At 35.7% G+C, this 5,356-nt stretch overlaps 1 protein-coding gene across 1 annotated transcript in view; it reads left to right on the forward strand.

Moving 5' to 3' along the window:
- Window positions 1-350: 350 nt before the first annotated feature.
- Window positions 351-5,356, forward strand: part of LOC109856842 (allatostatin A) — a 20,426-nt gene continuing 15,420 nt past the window's right edge. The window contains exon 1 of the mRNA XM_020432579.1: window positions 351-599. The gene's annotated coding sequence lies outside the window, so the exon portion shown is untranslated. The remainder of the gene's footprint in view (window positions 600-5,356) is intronic.

Genomic DNA, 5,356 nt, shown 5'->3' on the forward strand with positions numbered 1-5,356 from the left:
AATCGAGTTAAAGTTTAAGCTCATTGTTAACCGAAACGCGCGCGCGTAACGATTTATTAGTTTCCGCGAATTTTCGTTGTTTGGGGGGATGATCTGTGAATTTTTACATTTTTGTAATCGGTCTTACAAAACTGCAATGATCTCCGCGTGATTTCACGTGTCGATGTGACCCCCGTATCGTACGTGTGTTCACACGCGAGAGAACCGGAGAGGCACGCAAGGGACACACACGGGGAGAAAGACACACGGGGGGTCTGTGGTGGCTCCTCTGCAACGCACAGGCGCACCCGACGCACACACACATTATAAAGGCCGGCGTCGCGACGCTTCGAGCGTCATTCCCGCGCGTATTCCGACGCGTTGCCCGGCGTCGTCGTCGGTGACTCACACTCGAAGAAGCCATCCTCGCTACACATCTTGCACTCTCTCCACGTGAGAACGAAAAGAAAAAAACCGCTTGTGCAAAAAAAAAAAAAAGAAACAAGTTCTATCTCTTCGGGAAGAGAAGCCCGTAGCAGAGGTTTCCCGTATTTCTTTCAGCGACCAAAGAAACCTAGCGCGTCTGTTACCTGCAGTCTTGACGATAGTTTCAGCAACAGGTGAGCAGTTCACTTTTGAATCATATCTTTCTTCAGCGTATATTGTTTTGTACATCTTTCTATGTATATTTATGTGTCTTGTTGTACATTTGAATATAGTTTTGCACATCTTAAACGCGATATAACAAAATATAATTAACATAATATAAAAATGTCGCATAGTTTTTGAATGAAATTTTTCTTACTTTTTCTGTTTTCTTTTTACACACAAGTCTACTGATATAAAATATAGAAATGAGAAAACTTTGTACTTCGAGTAGTTCATATGCGACATACATTACGTGATGTGTAAACAAGAAATTAAATAAAAAGAACGAGATATTACTTTATTGCAAGAAATATATTTTTCGTTGATTTTTGAAGAAAACTCTCAAATATAATGTACAATAATGTATAAAATGTACAATACATTCTATATTTTATTGTAGTTTATTTTCTATCCTGTTGCTTTTAGCTTTTTCGAAATCTTTTTCAAGCCGATTACAGTTTTCAATTCAATTTTTTTCCGTGTTTACACATAAAATACATAAACCTACAAATTCGCGGGAAAAAGAGAGTCTAAACCCGATGATACGTAGCAAATAAAGAATTGTTTCTAACAAAGTATTAACGAAATATTGTTATATTAATAAAAGAGTTTAGATCTCTATTTTTGTACTCTTTCGTTAGTATAAAAAATGTAGAAAAAAGATATGAAAAAACGTAACTAATATACCGAAGAAACGTAATACATACAATATACATATAACAAAATTGTGTCATGTAAATTAGAAATCAAGAGTATTTAGTCTCGGAAAGCAAAACGATGTCTTTGCTTTTATAAATCACTATTGATCAGTCAATAATTTACCAATATTGTGATAGGACAAGTTTTCTTTTTCTCATTGTCATTATCGCAATAAAAAATTCATATAATCCTAAGTATTTTTTAGCAAATGTCTTTTATATAAAAAAGCAAATCTAAGAATAAAATTATTAAACTTTTTTTATTTGAGAAGATTTAGTTAAATTGAGTTAATTAGCGCAAATTATTTTTTATTTTAATAAGCAACTATACACATCTTTCTTTTTAATTAATTACTGATAAATATTTTTTCTAATGCGCAACACACAGTATTGTGTTATATATTTTGTGATATAAGAAAGAAGATCATTTTACGCAGAAACATCGGAGACATTGGCTTTTAACAGCCTTTTACCTATTTCTATCAATTCTTTTTCTATCAGTTTCTATTTCTATCATTTATTAAAACTGACAATACCGTGCAGCTGTGGATCTCTAACTTGATATTATTTCATTTCTGTTTATTTATTTTTTAGTTTTTATTACAATTAATATTTTTTCGCAATTTATTTAATTTTTGTACAATAAATGCGATTTTTGTTTACTTCCATATTCGCATAAAGTTACTTATATGTACTAGTGTTGACATAATTATTTTTACATATTATTTGTGACACGTATCACAAACAGCATAAAAATTTATAGATCTATAAGAGGAAAAACATTATACATATATTCATACGTAGTTCCGACATTTTTATTAATTTTTGACACGTACTGTTTCTAACGTAACAAATTTTATTATATTTTTCTATGTGAATATTTTTACAAGTTTTATTATATTTTTCTAAATGAGTTTGTGTGTGTGAGAATTCAATCATCCAACTATTTACGTAATTTTCCTGAATTGACGGAAAGACGAAAAGAGTATTGTAAGTAAAGCTCTTTTCACAATCGCGATAAAACTTGCTACTAAATTAAATTGTTTTCGAGAACGAAACGTACGACAGACCAACGATCAAATAAAATTTATTTACGAGTTTAAAAACGCTGAAAAACAGGAAGTGAAAATTTTCACTGACGTGGACATATATATTTTATCAAGATATCTATAGATTATACCGCGGATCGGGCACACGAAGCACGTGCGCATAATCTCCACAATTTTCGCTGAACTCATCTAGAAAACTGCTTTTGTTCGATTCAATTTTCGAGGTAGGTCTTGCTCAAGAAAATCTACGTACCCCTATTTTCCGTACAACATATAAATACACGCGTTATACATATTTACAACAAAAATACATCCACCTTCGGTATCAGATACCTCGATGGCACGAACGATAATCCCTTCTGTACGCGGCGCGCGACATTTCCATGGTAATGTACGGAGAAAATAAAAATTCCTGAACCGACTGAACACACTGACAACCGAGCAATGAGAAGAGCTTATAACGTGGTACACACAACGTAATCGAAGATTAAAGCTTACAACATCAATATTCTCGCGGATACGACAGAATAAGTGATCATATTATTATTATTTTTTTTTTTTTCATGCGAGTAACAACACGCACGTGTTGTCACGCAGGTGTCTATATTCAAGAAAGTTCAAAGAAGAAGAAAAAACGACTGAAACTTTTCTGATCATATTAAGTACTAAGTGCAATACATTTTTTATCAATACAGGGAGATACTTTAGTTGAAAAAAAAAAAAAAAAACGCAAACGTGAGAATTTGATCTTCGTGACAGAATTTTCATTCTAAGACGCGACAGTTACTAATTATTTATCCTCAAATTTCACTTTTTTACGATGACGATCCGATTACGTTTATTCGAGTTTTACGCTCCGTCCTCTCTCCTTACATACGCCAACGCGCGTGTTTGTCAGACGCAACGTAACGAGATCGCAGTTGGGAGGCATCGCCGAAACAATGAGAGAGATGATGATAGCACAACGAGAACGTTAACCCTTAATGAGACCCGCGAGATGATTGCCGTGTCCCGCAAAGTGCCGTGCGCGCAAGGTCTATGAATAGCAAAGCATTTTTTTACTACGCGATAAAACTGATGAATTTTAAAAGAAAGAGAGAGATAGAGAGAAGAGTGTGTTTATATAAAATACCTGTGAGGTGAGACAATGCATAAATCGTTCTTAGACGACGCGCAAGGTGCGCGCAACACAGCAAATTATAATTTTAGAGAAAAAAAGAGAAAAAATAATCTTCCTTTTTAATGGCGGCAAAAGAAGGGTGGAATGCAGATCGGTCGGTTATAAAATTGACACCGTGAATGCGCGCGCGAGACGTAGGCGAAAGAAAGTAATCTCGGATACTATGCGTATGTTTAATGGGGGCAGGAGAAGATGAGAAAAACTCGGGACAAAAAGAAGAAAAAGAAAAAAGGAAAACACGCACCGTTATATTGGACGGCCGTTATTGCTGTTTCTCCCTCAATCCTCTCACCCTTCGTCATTTTCCCCTTCGCGGACTTGTTTGCAGCTCATAAGTCGCTACTTGTTCCGGCTGTTTTGCGTCGCTTATTAGCTCCGGGGGAGGCTGACGCATTATCTCTCGCGAATGAAATTCGAAACCGCGCGCTTAAAAACGAGGTCGTCGCACGGAAACACTCCGAGGGAGGAGATTCGCAACAGCTGTCGTGCGTTCCCGCGAAGTTACGAACCGGTGTTTCAAGCGCGGCGCGACACTTTATTCGCGAATGACGGTGAAATTGTTTCAATGTGTCGCCGGAACGAACTGTATCAAACATACGCTGCACTATAATTTTTCCGCGTCCGAGTTTGCAAACGCGAGAAATTAAACAGTTTCCAGGCAGTTATCTCGTATTTCTGTTAATATTATTTGTATATAATTTTACAATTTGCAAATATCTTTGTGCGAAATGCAATGGAGTTTGAAAAATTTTATTTTATTTTTCTGACGCGCGTTGTTGTACGCACGATGCGTGTTTTTCCTTGCAATATTGTGTGCTCGCAGGCTTCTTTATAGACAATAACGTTGCAAACTAACTGGAAGAGAAGGGAGAAGAGTCGCTCTTAGGACAGTTTCAGATATATATAGAGGAGAGACAATATCGCGTGAAAGAACACACAAAGTGTAACGTATGCTCTAATCTCGTCTCGCATCTATATTTTCTATCACCGCAAGATTTTAGCGTCAAGCCGTGCGCGTAGCAAAGTGCACCGTTCATCAATTTTGTTTGTACTGTCGTGTTGTGTCTTTAATTATGGTTGTAAGTCATGAGCCTTTGACGGCTTTTCGATGCGGCATTAAATGCTTCATTGCCCGTTTATACTGCACGTATAACCTTCGTTTGCCTTCGTATTTCTTTGCACGGCGTTAATTAGTGGTTTGCGATGACGAGAACTAGTTTTCATCGAGGCGACACACTGCACACACGTACGCGCATATTCGATCGGGTTTCCATAATTTGCGCTTTCTCTAAGTGCAAGTGATATTTATTTTATTGTGTACTACAAACGTGACGTAAATTTGTGTCGTGTTTTAAAAATACCAGAAGTAATCAATAGATGTGTGAAACGTAGATAAAAAAAGTTTTATATTAATACAATTGTATCTCTTTATCTTTTGCCCTATCTTTCATCTCTCAAGATTGTATCTTTACTTATCTATTTTATCGTGCATACGTGTGTGTTCTCTCACGAGAAATGAGAAAATAATTGGTCTCTTGTGTAAAAGAAAAACACAGTTATGCAATTTAATGTTTATTGCATCGCTTATATTTTACGACTGATACATGTATAATTTTCTATACGATCAGAATCATATGTTTGTGTCACACAAACATATATTTGTGACAAATCGGACTGTCGCTACACAGTAAAAAAAAAAATGTTAATTTTAACATTTTTTGCATGTCCCAGGAGGTCCACTCTAAATTGTAAGTTAAAACAACTTATTCGTTGTGAGTCACTTATTGACAAACTAGTAAAGT

This window comes from Pseudomyrmex gracilis, unplaced genomic scaffold (genome assembly GCF_002006095.1).
Source record: "Pseudomyrmex gracilis isolate BER0280 unplaced genomic scaffold, ASM200609v1 scaffold_0, whole genome shotgun sequence".
Taxonomy (NCBI): Eukaryota; Metazoa; Arthropoda; class Insecta; order Hymenoptera; family Formicidae; genus Pseudomyrmex; species Pseudomyrmex gracilis.